This window comes from Phragmites australis, chromosome 20, assembly GCF_958298935.1.
Source record: "Phragmites australis chromosome 20, lpPhrAust1.1, whole genome shotgun sequence".
In the NCBI taxonomy this organism is placed as follows: domain Eukaryota; kingdom Viridiplantae; phylum Streptophyta; class Magnoliopsida; order Poales; family Poaceae; genus Phragmites; species Phragmites australis.
In genome coordinates, this window is record NC_084940.1 from 13828488 (window position 1) to 13845257 (window position 16770).

General features: G+C 40.2%; 1 pseudogene; it reads left to right on the top strand.

Annotated features, from left to right (window-relative positions):
- The window catches only part of LOC133901777 (uncharacterized), a 43463-nt pseudogene extending 29882 nt beyond the window's left edge, over positions 1-13581 (top strand).
- The last annotated feature ends 3189 nt before the right edge of the window (positions 13582-16770 follow it).

Here is a 16770-nt window from a genome sequence, read left to right on the forward strand (position 1 = left end):
TGTGCGAATTTTATGCCTCTAACAATAATGAGAATGACTTCACAAGGTGTTGAAAATTTAGTCTAAAAATCAAAACGAAAATCTCAACCAAAAAGAAAAACTCGCAACAAAACACGAAGCCAAAAGAAAGAAACCAGAAGGAGATGAACACGAACACGAGAGGAAACTTGCACTTCATTTCAACAAAAGGTGAGCCTTATTTTAAGAAGATTACAGAGTATTTTTCTCTCACAAAAGCTCTAACCTATTAGTAAGGCTAAACATATCCTCTTCTCTCCTCTAAAACCCTAACTCTCAAGTATAAGTAGCTGGCTCAAGTTTCCCAACCAGTCCTACCCCTATATTTATAGGCCTTAGAAACTTCCTTGGATGATAAGTTTCCTTGTTCCCAAAATACCCCTCTGCTGTAGTACATTCCTACCTACTACCGATGTTATTTTTGTCTATTTTCTCCTTCATCCATCGGACAACCATGGTGCCTTCACAACTTAGGTTCGCCTCAACATAAGCTTCGTGATGATGCCACGTGCACTTCATCATTCCATGATTTTGAGACCAAACCACGAAACCGCCTTGCACGCTCCTCAAAGCATGACTCACTGCTGCTTGCTTGGACCTCAAGTATACATCCCAATGTCAACATGTGTACTCCGTCTTGCAATCTTAACCGTCGGTAAGTCTCTCTTGCTCCCGATCTCTCGGGCCACCTTGTCACTTGCACCGGCATTCCCTTCGCTTGACTTTATCAATATGTCGTCTTTATCCTTCCTTACATGCTTTGCTTAGTCTCCATGTGCACAACTAGGATCACCCTTGACTCTGCCTGACCTTCTCAATCGTCTAGAACCAAGCACTTGCTTGGTCTTGATCATCCCATCGTCAACTGTCAAGTTGCATCCATCACCTACACAATATTAGACAAACAAACACACATCTCCAACTCCATTATAGATTAGTCCATAATCAAAATCTTTAGTTAAAGCACATCTCAGAAAAATTATGAACTCCAGATGGTCCGATATGCACACCTCTGAGCACCAAACCATCCACGTGTGCAACTCATCAACCCAGATAGATCTGCAGCCTCTCTGTACAAAATACTCCGGCGTATTCTTCATCCCATCGCCAGATCATCTGGCATTTTCAACTTTGCCAAACCACGGTTTTGCACCCTCTCTATAAGAATTGCTCCGACGATCACTTCGGCGTTCACACCCAGCATTGCCGAACCATCCAATGAGCACTTGGTCCACCAGAGTCAACTTGCAGGTTCTCTGCAAGAAATATTTCGGCGTTTATATCTCTCCATCGTCGGATCATCCGGTGAGCACTTCAATTATTGCTTCTGAGCTGAAATGCTTCGATGTGTCATCTGTCTAAACATCGGACCTTCCAATGAGTTCAAACTTTCAAACACCGGATCATCTAGCGTGTATAATCTTCCTAGACTCAGAGACAAACACACCAACTCCCATTCTTCCGCAATTTTGGTTAGTCACGATCAACATTGCAGTATACAAACATGCCTATACAATCTCAAAAATATCATACCAAACCAACACACTTATCAATCACTCATCATATATAAACTAAGACTCATTTCAACTTGATTTCTTAAGATCTTAGCAACATTACTTCCACTAGTACAATTCAAAGAACTACGGTGGTAAAAGAAACAAAATTTTAAAGTGCAGTAGCTGATGTTGCATATCGAACTTTAGGGACATAAAATGGCTTTTCACATGTATTGTAGAAGGTAAACAATCTAAGGAAAACCTGTGAACAATAAATTCTATGGAAACATTTGGAATTTCATACAATCAACTTTCTTTAGTTGAAGGAACAATTTCCTTCTCACCAACCAGATGCTGTTACTTTTATTTCTCTGATTACCTCTGGCTAGCCCTAAAATCTAGGTATTCTTGAACAGGTTATGTTGGATGACGATCCAAGTGACATAGAATTTTTAAAAGATATCGGTATGGAGATTGTCACAAGATGTGACTGCTTGCCACTTGCAATTAAGACAGTGGGTGGACTACTATGCACAAAAGATAAAACACCGAGAGATTGGGAGGAAGTCTCAAAGAGTGCTGCATGGTCCATGACAGGACTGCCTGATGAAGTTCACAGTGCCATCTATTTGAGCTATGCAGATTTGCCACCTCACTTGAAACAGTGTTTCCTACATTGCTCCCTTTTCCCAAAAGATGAAGTTATTAAACGTGTAGATGTTGTTCAGATGTGGATTGCTGAGGGATTTATAGAAGATGATGGAAACTCCACGGTACTAGAAGATGCAGGAAACCAATATTACAAAGAGTTAACCATGCGAAATCTACTTGACCCTAATGACCAATATTATGATCAATCAGGATGCACAATGCATGATATTCTTCGATCATTCGCCAATTATTTGGCAAAGGATGAAGCAGCAGTTCTTTCTCAGGGCCAAAGTTTATGCAACATGAATACCAAAACTAAGTTGCGTCGGCTGTCTATAGCTAGTGAAAATGTGCTGCCAAGTGCCTTAGAGAATCAGAAGCAACTAAGGGCTTTAATGCTATTCCGAAGCACCAAAGTTCAGCTGGATGATTTCTTGCATGACCTGCCTAGGCTACGAGTACTACATCTTGGGGGTGTAAATCTCAAAACCTTGCCATCTTCTCTGGGCGATCTGAAGCATTTAAGATACCTGGAGCTGTCTGGCACCATGATAGATGCAATTCCAGAATCGATTGGGAACTTGAAATATTTACAGTACATTGGTCTGATAAATTGCACAAATTTGTCCAAACTCCCTGGGAACATAGTGAAGTTGCATAAGTTGAGAGCACTCCACATCATGGGCACCAATGTGAATGAAATCCCCAAAGGGATAGGGAAACTAGAAAATCTTGTTGAGTTGACTGGTTTTTTAACACACGATGATGATACTAAAGGTTGGAATAGTCTTGAAGAACTAGGCCACCTGTCCCAACTCCGCCTCTTGTATCTGAACAACCTAGAGAAAGCACGCACTAGCTCCATGGCCAAGAAAGCAAAGCTCCAAAGCAAACTCCACCTTAGATACCTAAGCCTGGAGTGCACAACAAGATCTGGTGATGGCAGTCAGGTTGAAGAAATCACTCGGGAGGAGAAACATCAAATTGAGGATGTCTTTGAAGAGCTTCGCCCACCTCCTTGCCTCGAAAACCTCTCACTAGTTGGCTTTTCTGGTCAGCAACTTCCTAATTGGATGAATTCAGGTCACATAGCTCTTAAGAACCTAAGGGCATTAAAGCTCGAAGATTGTACCTATTGTGAGCAGCTGCCTGCATTGGGCCATCTCCCAAGTTTAGACTTCCTTCTGATAAAAAATGCACCATCTATTATGAGAATTGGACATGAATTCCTGTGTAGCAGCAATTCTACACAAATGAACCATCAGATGAGCTTATTCCCAAGGCTGGAGAAACTTGGATTTGATAGATTGGACGGATGGGAAGAGTGGATGTGGGGCAAAGAACTAGAGCAGGCAATGCCAAACATTTTGTCTCTGAAGATTATAAAATGCAAGTTGAAGTCTTTACCCCCTGGGCTTGTGCATCAAACCAGAGCCTTGAAAGAATTGATCATATCTGAAGCTTGCAACTTGACAGCTATCGCAAACTTCCTCCTTCTCAACGAGCTGCATCTCTATGGCAATCCAAACCTTAAAATGCTTGCTAAGCTCCCTAAATTAAGGAGACTTGTTGTTATCCAATGCCCCAAGTTGAATGTCCTGGAGGGTCTGACAGAACTGCAAAGCATTACATTGCAGGACTATGGTGCAGAAACATTTCCACAGTACTTGGAAAAAACCAATGCTGCAAAGCTAGAAATCTTCTGTAATGAAGAACTTCTTAAACTAATGAGTCTGCAAGAAGGCTCAGAGTGGTGCAAGATGAAGCACATCCAAAGTGTGAAAGCATATGCTCCCAAAGAAGGCGAACGTAGAGGATGGTATGTATTATACACCAAAGAACCGTTTAGCTTGACCACAAACATCAATGGCTGCAAATTATTTGAAACTACAGAGGCCTAATGAATTTAGTTAATTATTTCATCCATGCATTTAATCAACTAGAGTTGAATGGATAGCTATGTCTATTATCATGTATCGTGTTTGTCCTTTGTTAAATTTGTCTGTAAGCTGTAAGGTTTCTCTGTAGTAGAAATCAAAACTTTACAAAAGATTAATGGGGCCATCACATATTTATCTGAACAAGCTAAGAAAGCTGCAACTGCAGAATGCTACGGCTACCATCCTTTCAAAATGGAATCAACCAAACATATAGATGACAGTTGAAAAAGCTTACGTTCAGAATGGGTTCACTTGAATGGAGGGATCATGATTCTAGACCAATCAGATAGGTTGTGAAGCATAAAATGGATACACTTGAGAAGTGTGACACCAGCAAGCTCAAAAACCATGAAGCTACAGGTTGAAAAGTGTGTAATGTTATTGTACCAAGATCGCAATATACTGCTGTACAGAGTTAGAGATACATGCAACTCTGCCCCCCCCCCCCCCACAGCTCCCATGCTCAAATATGTAAATTGAGATGGATCTTCTGAGTCTACCACGAGCAGGATGACTTGGTAGTGCAATCAGGTGATCATAGGACAACTTTGTAACATCCATGGAATGGCATGCTTGAGTCACATTACATGCTACATTGGAAGGTTTTGGAAATTTCTAATGAAACTAGCATGTGTTCTGCTAAGAATTTCCCAGAACCAGTTTGTTCCATCAGTGTATCCAGAGGTTGACTTGGTTAGCTGGTTAGTAGAAAGTCAATACAACTCTCCCGTCAGTGAAAAATTCTAGATGTTTTTAACTCCTCAGTCTCTGACATGTAACTTTGACAATTAGTTATTATGACAATGTAAAAGTTATGGGAAATCTTTTTGCAAGGAACCTACTCTATTCATATGACTTTTATGTGGCTAATCCAAAAAAAATCTACAAACATATCATTGTTCAATGATACAAATCTTTGACCTTCTAAATCATTGTCCAATGAGCTCCTGAAAATCTAAGTCACCGGGTGTACTTCGAGAGCATCCACAAGGATTTATTTAGTAGGTCCAGGGTAGATAGAACAGAGCTGCTCCATGAACAGATTCTCAGGGCGACTTCAGCCGAGTCGGCAAAAGCCGGTCGGCAACACTGTGCCGTCCTTTTGCTGCTGTTTTTGCCGATTCGCGTATGGAGCCGTGCTCCAGCAGAGCCTCCATTCAAGTGATACAGTGATAGGGAAGGGGTTGAGGTATCTTAAATTTAAGTACTCTCTTCTCCTCTGTCATTATTCAGAGGGTGACTGTGAGTTTGAAGAGAGGAGAAAAATAATAGAAGGTAAGAAAAATAATAGAAGGTAAGAAATATAATAGTGTTATAGAGATGATTTTTAAGTATATGCTGAAGATAACCTTATTTTTTTATTTTTCTCAAAGTCAATCCCCTACCTTACTCTAGTTCATAACAAAAATTCCCACCATAACTAAGTAAGAAAATGAGCTAGCAATTAGGTAAAATTTTAGTTTTAGTAGGATGGAGCAGATTTTGAATCAACCCGGAAAGACAACTTACATTCCTACTTATCTTGGATGAAGTTGCACCTAGCCTTTGCTAGGTAGGAGGTGATTATGGCGGAGGCCTAAGACTAATGGTGCGGAGAGAATTGGTCTACCAAGCCATTTTGATAAGTCGCTGACTATGTACTAAGTAAACATTTCAATATTTAGGGTTCTTTTTTGCGCTGGAATTGCACAGAGAAACACTTCAATCTGTACAGAAGCGAGAAAATTCCTGCTTATTAAACTGGGTCTCATGTACCATTTTCTACTGGGATTTTCTTGGCTCGCTCTATTTGAGTATCAGAGAAGAACGAATATGCTCCAATCCGACAAGCTGACGAATAGGCAACACATTGTAAAGGTCCTGGCTTTCCACTTCACTCACCCGGGGCACTAAAAATAGACAAACACACTGTTATCGTTTTGAAATTGAAACGGCATAAACCTAAAAAGTTGAATAGGCCATACGGGGCAATTCGGACTGACCGGCAAACGGGACGTTTCGACGAAGCCCCATGGCACTCAGAAATTCAGCTGTCATCGAGGGTTTGTTCTACCACTTTTTTATATGCCAGTTTAGAACAGTCCAAGCATAGACAAATGTGCAACCACTAGTTTATAATAGACTAATGTCGCATATAAACAAATGACAATTAAGAGTTGGGCAGCAAGTTCCAAGTTGCACGTAGTATACACTTCTAGGAAACCTCGCTATTAGTTTTTTTTAAAAGTATTTGATTCTAGAAACATCGAAGCGACAAACTATGCACGAAAACGACTAGCAAATCAATTACAAGGCCCTATTGTATAAACAAGCTTGCTTAAGGGTGTCATTGACAATCTATATCAGCTTGGTAGGTGAGAAGCCATCATACATTTTTGCCTATGCAAATGACATAACGGACGAAGAGAGAGAAAAAAATATCTAGTTAAAGAGATGTTACTTTAGAAATTTAATTTTATTCTTAAATAGATATCGTTTTATATATTTAAGTGATATTTTAGTCTGTATTAAAAGCTATTGAAAATTAGAGTTTCAAGTTAATAAGTATGATGAATTGATGTTTTATGTGCCATTGATTGAATGCTGGAGAAATCGAGAGTGGTAAATATATCATGTATAAATAAAATTATAGCAACATTATTCTATGTGTTAAAGGCTAAAACAACATCTAAAAAAGAACGAAAATACTACGAATGAGTAGTCAATCTATAACGTACTTCCGATGCACTTAAGTTTTAAATATATGTTAAATTTGGAAAACTGTTATAATTGATTAATTGGAATGGTTGTTATTACAATATCTTCTAATAGTCAGTATTTAACTATATTCCTCAAATGAAGTTACTTGCATATAAACAAGTCTATTAAAACCTTCTTCAACAGCAGTTTTAAACCAACACCGCAATACTATGAGCTGTTTTTTTACTGTTTTCAAGCGTCGAAAGGTCTCTCCAACAGAGAGCGTAAAGAAGATTTGCCGTGCGCTATAGTGAAGAGGGCTCCGGCATATAGCGGCAAATTTGCTAGTTGCCCGCAACACTGTTCATGTGAATACGTGCATGGATATAAGGGGAGGAGGAGAGTAACGAAAGATAGGAAATAGATGTCTGTTGGAGATAAAAAAAAGAATATGTTATAATAATAATAAAAAATATTATAAATTTTTAAAGTTTCTTGAAGATGACATTACATGATGCAGCAACGGACGAATCGAATCCACCGTCGACGAGTCGTCGTCGGCTCGGCCCGGAAGCAGTGCGGCGCACGTGATGCGACCCACCGACACCCTGACGGTAGCGCGCAGGCGGACACGTGGCACGCCCACCGGCGAAGGAACGAGCCTGCCGCGCGGGCCCCGCCGCGAGTTGCCCTCCTGTCCTCTGGCGTGCGGCAACCCCGGCAATTCAAATTTCTTCCTCCTCTATTCTTTCTCTCTCCTTCCGCACTTCTCGCCTCCCCCTCCCATTTTGGTCATCTCGTCCCGCAGATCCGCGCGCGCCAGGGCTCCAAGGGAGAGAAGAAAGAGAGAGTGACGCGAGGGGCGCGGAGTGGAGATGGCGGTGGAGCCGGGGGCGAGCAGGGTGGTGCTGGTGACAGGCGGGGCGGGCTACATCGGCAGCCACGCCGTGCTGCAGCTGCTCGCCGCGGGATTCCGCGCCGTCGTCGTCGACAGCCTCGCCAACTCCTCCGAGCTCGCGCTGCGGCGTGTCGCCGCGCTCGTGGGGGACCAGTCCAAAAACCTCGCATTCCACAAGGTAAACGCCCGGCGCTCGCGATGTGGCCGCACCCGCACCCTCCCTTCGACGATCTCTCATCTCGGTCTCGCTCGGTGATTTATTAGTGCTTCCTCTACGCGGGGATCGAGATCTCCTTACCCCTGCGTGCTTGCTGTGGGTGTGGTTTTTGCGGGATTATTGGGCCTTTGGTAGGCTTCATGGGCAAATTTGGGTTCGTTAGAGTGTCTGTAGATCTCTCCATCCGCTCTTGTGGGCCCCCTCGCCTATTATTTCTAATTGTTTCACATTTCATTTGATTGTTTTTCTGTTAATGATGGTGGATTAGTGAGGGAATTTGGTGATTTTACCTGAGAAGTTGATAACGTTGCAGGGTAATAAAAAATGCAGATTGATTTTGGCTAACGGGGTATGAAACTATGAATTGGCCTTGTGTGGAGAATGTAGTGTGTCCATCGTTGGTTAATTGGGATATCGCCGGATGTTCTGAGTTGCAGATTTTCAGTTTATGTTGTAAAATCTTGGATTTCTGAACTTTTGTTTGGTCGCCTGATGTTTTGCTTGAGCACGGTGGATGGATGATAGTGAGAAGCAATGAAAGCTTAGCTTTTAGCATGATTATGATTACTCAAATTTTGATTCTGGGTTAATTGTGAAGTTACATTTGAGCTGCAGTTGTTGAGGATTGGAGTTGGCATTTAGGGGGTTAGCTGGGAACTTGATGAACAGCTGTCCAATTGGGAAAGTTTGCACGGTGGTAGTGGCATCTTTGGTCAATGCTTTAACATATATAGCATCAGCATTGCGGAATTTGTACAACTGGCTCCAATAATGTGACCAATTTGTTATTTTCATTGACAAAATCTGGTTGGCTGGCTAAAGAATAGAGCATTTTGATTTATCTATGACAGAATCAAAGTGGTTGGTACATAAATAAATGACATGCCCTTGCTCTTGAGGACTTGGTTCATGCAATCAGGGTGTCAACATGTGTAGTCTTTCTGTGTTTTTCAAAGTCGCTGTTAATAGGTGGTTCGGTTAAGTAGCTGCAAAGTTTGCCAAAATTCTTATTTGCTGTTGACAATTTGTTGGTTAGGCCAAAAATTTGTCTCTTCATAAAAAAATCAGCACTAAGCAATCTGAGGAGCATGTTATCTTTCATTTCCATGTGCTATTCCTTTGTTGGAGGTGTGTGGATGATCCCAAGAAAACTGTACAGACCCTAAAACATTTGTTTTTTCTAATAGTTTTGCATCTTAGCTCTCAGGTCCTGAAACTGTAAGTTCCACTAAAGAAAACCTGCATTTGAAGCTGAAATGAACTAAGCATTTCCTCAGAAAAATATTTTCCATGTTGGTAAATGGATCTGCCCTTTTCTGTCAAGTTCCTGACTAAAAATGGGCACAGGAAACTTATCACATGACATCTATTCATCTTTCAGCTGTTGTAACCCAATTACTTAGTAGATAAATATCTTTCTTTACGGAAAAATGCGTATATGAAACATTGCTGTTTCTTGGGTAATTGGGTTATTGCTATTGGGAACAACACACACATGGTGTTAGTTCATAGTTTTGCAACTTTGTTAGCCCAAGTTTTCTCAAAAATGTTTGCATGAGCTTATCACATTACCTCTCTTGAGTGTCATGTTGATACCCTTTTCCCTGATAACGAGTAAGTCATTGGAGTATGTGTGGAATGTTACATTTTTTTTTCTTTTCTTTCACTTTAGTTTTGTCCTGGCTGTATGCACCATTTGATTGTATATCTTGGGAAAAATATCACTTCATGTGCTATGGATGGATCTGGAAGTCAATGTTGGGAAAAATATCACTTCATGTGCTATGGATGGATCTGGAAGTCAATGTTATATTATGTATTTATCCCCTAGATTTCCTTATCTTAATCATGAAATTGTTAATGGCCTTTTGGAACTTACAAACAATATTATCGACTTTTCTGCTTCTGCAGATTGATATCCGTGACAAGGATGCACTGGAAAAGGTCTTTGCTTCAACAAGGTAAAGAGCGCTGCATAACACTAATCAGTGTATTTCTGTTCATTCATTACTTGTTCAATGTTTTGCTTGCCTTCTATATGTAAATGCATCTCCACTGGATTTTCCTATTTATATTCATATTACCCATTCTCTAGATTTGATGCTGTTATTCACTTCGCTGGACTTAAAGCTGTTGGTGAAAGCGTGCAAAAGCCGTTGCTTTATTATGACCATAATGTTGTTGGTACGATAAATCTTCTGGAAGTTATGGCAGCCCATGGATGTAAAAAGGTATTTACCATGCCTATATCTGTGGGGTACCTTGTGTTCCATGAGGATGTTTTGTAATGTGATTTCCTTTCTGAGTTCATATGCAGAACCATGCTTTACTGATACACTCTGTTCTAAATTTCTACTTAGTGCTTTCAGACAGTCGTATGCTCTAACTTATTAAGATTGCCAATTATTCGGAAGCTTATTCAATATATGCGTTTTTTTTCACAATAAAAGTATGCACTACTATTTCAAAAAGACTATGATGACAAAGCTGAGTTTTTTCAATGCAATGAAAGACAGTCTTCTTCCTACTACACTTTTACTTACCTTTTATGTAATATGAGTGACGAAATATTAAAAGAAAAGGCTTCTCTACATTCTGATATAATTGATGTACAAGACTGCTGCTGAATACATTTTAATCAATACCATTTTATGCGGTCTTAGATCCAACTTTTATGAACTGCAACTCTTGATCCATGCACCTACTGGACAATGGTCACAACATTAATTATTTTTATTTTACATCTATGTGTTACTCATCGCCTAATAATTCTGTAAACTGTTAACAGTTTGTTTGAGTTTAAGAAAGTTGTTTGTTTGTTGTCCAGATTAGACTGATACTGACATTTTTTTGTTTCCTTATGTGTCCAAATGTTGTAGTTAGTGTTCTCATCATCAGCTGCAGTTTATGGATCACCTAAGAACTCACCCTGCACCGAAGAGTTTCCTCTCACTCCACATAACCCATATGGTAGAACCAAGGTATGCTGCTCTTCATTTCCAATGCATAAATCTTCGCACCAAGTCTTTTAACTGATTGCAATTGTACATATTAATTGCAGCTTATGGCTGAGGAGATATGTCGTGATATCTACCATACAGATCCTGAATGGAGTATCATTTTGCTTAGGTACTTCAATCCGGTCGGGGCTCACCCCAGTGGATACCTTGGTGAAGACCCATGTGGAACTCCTAACAACCTTATGCCCTTCGTTCAGCAAATTGCTGTTGGGAGGAGGCCGTCGCTAACAATCTTTGGAAATAACTATGCAACAACGGATGGGACAGGGGTACTTATTTTCATCGTGCTACTCTCAGTTCCTTGTTACTTAGATCAGCATATTGCTTTTTCAATTTCGGTCGGTTCATTTCATGTTCCACAATCACAAGATTTTAGTTATGCAATGTCTCTTTTCTGTAGAGGGCGTTTCATGGAAATATAAATAGATCGGCTATAGAATCAGTAGTAATAGCTAGCAGCTGCTTAAGATTGGACCTCTTCAATTTGTAATCTGGAGTAGCAAATGGAATTATGTAGTGCTTATTGGAATATAAATTCTTAGAAGCAAATAACTACAGTGAAAGAATCACATGACACGAGGCAGGGCTCATAGCTAGAAAAAGCTTGCCTCAGTCTCTGTTCAATCATGCAACTTAGCATTGTTCAGCTTTCTGTGTGCACTCCTAAAAAGACCTGCTATCATGTGGGCACTCATGATGTTATTATGCATTATAGTTTACAGTGAAGAGCAAACCCCAGCCTCGTCAGAACAATACCATCAGGCCCTTAATGCCTGGTTTACAAAAAAGTATCAAAACAAAGAGTTAAAGAAAGTAAACCCACACTCTACTTTAAAGTCAGGCACTCATGATGACAATGGTTTCTATCTCATTTGTTTCGGCCAGTTAGCTTCATCCTGGTAATCTAATGTTGTCTAGCATTTTCTTTCCAAGTGCTGTTGCAAGTGGACAATATCATGGCCAAATGCCAACAAAGCTATTCTGGATATACTATTGTGACAACTCCATTAATATGTTATCGAATATTCCCATATACTAAGAACACTTTTGCATGATGTGCAGGTACGCGATTATATTCATGTGGTTGACCTTGCTGAAGGACATATTTTCGCACTACGGAAGCTTTTTGAAAACTCATGTAACATAGGTTTGCACAAATGACTGCCCTCTCACACTTTATCAGAAATGCTTATACCTCTTTCCAGCTGTACTCTAAAGATGTAAATATGAACTCCTTTGTTCTCCGTCTGCATCATCTTTTTTCTGGTCAAAAGCTAAAACAGTAATGTATCACAGATGCATTGTTTTTAAGCTATTAAATATCTAGAAAACATATCCATCGTATATGGTGCTTTAACTTTTGAGGCCATGCAGATTTTAAACCCCAGTTTCTTTTACATTTTAGTTGCTCACAAGTCAAAACCTTCAGTTAGTTTTGTAGTTGAATCTTGTTCCAAAATTCAACTCTTCTTGCAGGATGTGAAGCATACAATCTTGGAACTGGAAAGGGGACATCAGTGTTGGAGATAGTCAATGCATTTGAGAAGGCTTCTGGAAAGGTATACCTGATTAGATATATTTTTGAGTATATTGGAGTATTGGACATCTGTGGTCCCTATTTTGTTGTTGCCATGATATATTTTGCTGGTTAGTGTATCTAATTTTCTTAAACCTCCACTCTGCTGAATTTTAATGGTATACAAGCAATCCTTGATTACCCAGCGGATCATGTAGGGTTTAGATGCTTATGTAGAGAGTTAGACTATGACAATTCACAAGAAGAACATAGAAATCTGTACGGGCTGATTGTTGGAATGTGCAACTGCAACGAACTGTATGCTGTGTTAACCCTGCTGCCAAGTTCCAACGATAGCAAGACTTGCATGAGTTGTTTTCTTCTTGTGACTTCTTTCCCTATCTGTATTTTCTTGTTTCCTTTGTTAGAAAATCCCTTTGGTCATCGGTCAACGACGTCCTGGTGATGCTGAGATTCTCTTTTCATCGACTGTAAAAGCAGAGAGAGAGCTCAACTGGAAGTAAGATATAAAAATACCTTTTACAAGCTTTTAAGAATGACAACCATCTTTCGGTTATCTTATATTGTTCCTTCTTCAGAGCGAAATATGGCATCACAGAAATGTGCAGGGACCTGTGGAACTGGGCTAGCAAGAACCCTTACGGATATGCGTCATCTGAGTCTCCCAAGCTGAATGGTAATCCACACTGAACAAGACCGATTGGTCTGTGTGGACTCACTTGTACATGCGACGTAGGGCCAACCAGGATAAATGTAGATGTAGTCGGTCAGTCATACAGAGAAAGTTCTATAGGCTTAGGAAAGAATGTTATCTTGTTCCTCTCTAGCATAAGTGCTCCAGTATCGGTATAAATCAATCTTCACATGCGTATAGTTTATCAAATTTGTTCTAGGAGCATTAGCATTGCTATATCGAACCAGCTAATTCAATTCTTTTGCTTCTAATTGAGTTGCGTTGCCTTCGATAGAGCATGATATAGATTTCAGCATCACAAAAAAAATGAAGCTTATACAGTTTTTTTTTGTACCTGTAATATTTTTTCTTTGCAAAGGATGTATCTGTAATATTAACGAGTGGAACCACAGTAATCCATTTCATCTATACTTTTGTATTCTTATAAAATGCTCGAGGATTGCCCCTTGTTTGCATTAATTCTGCATGATTGTGATTGTTCACCTCACTTGTACTCTATCTGTTCTTTTGTGTAAGGTATATACCTTACTAAAGTTATGTCTTTTCCTACCTCATTAGATTAGTTTGTCTTCTCAATCATCTATGGTGACCAATGGATAAAGAACTTAAGCCTAGTAAAATGTATCATACATTAAAGAAGATAGGGACAAACATGTAACTGCAAACAAGAAAAGAACACTTTTCAAGAGCTAAAACTACAAAAAAAAAAAAAGGGAGCGGAGGGAGTACATGCAAACAGTTTTTTTTTTTTTTTAAAAAAAGGATTGCAAACATATTGACGGTAATCATCGAAATTCATGCTGTATGAAATGTCCTGTTGTAGCCTTAGTCCTCCTGGGACAATTGAGCCACAGTTTTGAACTTTTGAGACATCTTTACCCCCTCACCTATAGTCAAAAGTATGCTTTCAACCTCGACTATAAAACTAGTTATAATATCTTCTCAACCAAGGGCGGAGCTCCCACCAAGGCAATTAGGGCCATGGCTTGGGTCACGGTCCGTATTTTACCCTTGATTATCCTGTAGCTTCCATAGGTCATCGGATTTTGATAGGTTTATACCTGAACGTGGTCCGGGTCTTAGATCAGACCTAGCTTCACCTCTGCCCTCAACTATCAATACCGTTCATTTTACCCTCATACTTACAATGTGGTTTTTTTTTAACGTGAGGCATATGTGGCAACTAGTCAACAAATAAAAATTCTCATGGGTCCACCCGTTAGCCATTATTATCCTATTTTTTATGGTTTTAGTTAAGAGATTGATAACAAGGTGCACGGTCGCAACATACAAGTATTTAGTACTAATTACTAGCACCCATATAATCTGAACTAAAATCCACGTGAGAGAATGATTTTGCATAAGAACAGTTAAAGTATAAGTGAATTACTCATCTTTTTTTTCATCAGTTTAGGCTTTTCAATGAGTTGATCAATGCATATAGCTCAATATGGTATCGGAGTTAGAGATCCTAAGTTCGAGTCAAGACAAAGATAATTAAATTAAAAAATTATAACCACATCTTATTTTCAAGTTAGAGGAATATGAGAGGCTTCATGTTAGAGGGATGTTGAACTATAAGTGAATTACTCATCTTCCATGTAGGTGGAGATGGCCTGTGACCAACCAAAAGAGAGATGCCAGGATAGTAGAGCAGCAGTGGCATCGGGCTCCGAGCGAGGTGTGAGCTTGGCACGCCGTGCTTGCGTTGATGGTGGCGCCACCCTTAACGAGCTCTGATTTCCCCATGGACGACAATGAGCAGAAAGAGGATGAGGAAATGGTGTCTTGTGGTCGTGGTTGTGTTTTGCTTCACTACCATCTATTATCACGTTGCTCTCTAGGTAGGGGGCGACTGGGGGAGGCGAAGAAGCTCGCTCATGGTGAAGGAACAGTGTGAGAGATAAGAATGTGAGACTACAGAAAAAGATGACAGGAACACATGACTGACAAATAGATCCACTATATTTGGTTTCTTGTTTTGATGATTGGATTGTCATATCAACCGAAAAGCATCCTATACTGTGAAACCACTGCACATATGTACCATGTAAGCAAAAACCATTTACTAGCGGGGTGGGGGGCGGGGGCAAATAAACAATATTGATAGTTGAGGGAGTTCTCTATCTCATTTTGTAGATTGAAAAACAGAGTTTGACGATAGTTGAGTGGGTAAACTAGACTTATTTTTAGAAACTACAATGTTAATCGAACTGTGTAGCATACTAAGTATAGTAAACAAATCTTTTACTGTCAACCCACTATTGTAAAAAATAATCCCAAACCTGTGTTTCTGTATTTTCCCCGTGAGAAACAAAATTATGAAAAAAAATGAATATATCAAGGTGATTGCCAAATTTAAGTGGTCAACTGGTCATATTAATACCTTCTTCTGCAAACATTTGTAATCTACAATCAATTTATTAGTTCACGGACACTTGCCACTGACAGATGGTTTCATCGTGCATAGCCGAGAACTCGAGATGGAACCACAACGCTACTTTGTTGACTTCATCTACCTAGAAATTACGACAACTGTTCACTTGCAAAAAACTAAACAAGATGCGAGGCTTGGCGGAGGAAAATGAAGAACAAGCCTCGCATCCAACCACCGGCGGACGAGCATTTTTCTTGAAGAGTATAGTTCTTAAAGAAAACACCAAAAATTTCTCCACTCCGGCATTTTTCGATTTCTCTCTGTAGAACAAGCGAACGAGCTGCGGATCCAACCACCGTTGTTATCCGCCATGTCCACCACCATCGCCGCCACCGCTCGCTGGAGTTCCCTAGCCCACCTCTATCTCCTCTCCCGCCGCCGCTTCCCGTTCTCCGCCCCCTTCTCCTCCGCCGCGCAGCCCGCTGCTGCGGCGGGCTTCGGCTGGGCCGACACCCTCCGCGTCGCCGGGGACTGCGGACGCGGCGACGAGTCCGACCTCTCCGGGTACTTCCGGAAGGTCGACATGTGCAACCAAGGGATGGTGAGGCCCTCCTGCTGTATTTCCGTACAAGCGTATATGTGTATGTGTTGCGAGCGCCTCAGCTGGTGTGGGTGCGCGGATTCGCCTGGGGGATTTTGCAGGACAAGAAGGGGAATTTCATGGAGTTTTTGATGGAGTATAATCCTATTTTGAAAACCCATGCGTCCACTCTTATATTTTTTGTTTCATCCCAATTTGTATGATCAACCTTTGTTTTATTCATTCTTAATGCAATTGCACATAATTGTCACGCCTATTTTTTTTAAGGAAACACGCCCATTACGGGCACTTCATTCAAACACAAGAAATTTTATAAAGTTTAGCCCAAAGAGACCATGTACAAAGAGCACTTGTTAAAGGACAACCATTCTGATGGTTGATATTAGAACATGAAACAACTTGGTTGCTATTTCTAACATGTATAGTACTCCTAGCTAAAGCATCAGCAATGTAATTGTCATTCCTAGGAATGTGCAGGAACTTCATAGTGATGGAAGATCTATTGTCAACAATCTCTTTGATTATTTGCCTAATTCTCCAATCTTGAATAGAATCATTAATATCACTAAGGCTGGAGATTAAGCTCTTGTTATCCATCAAGAAATCACATTCTTTAAGTTGCAGTTTATCAACAATCCAGAA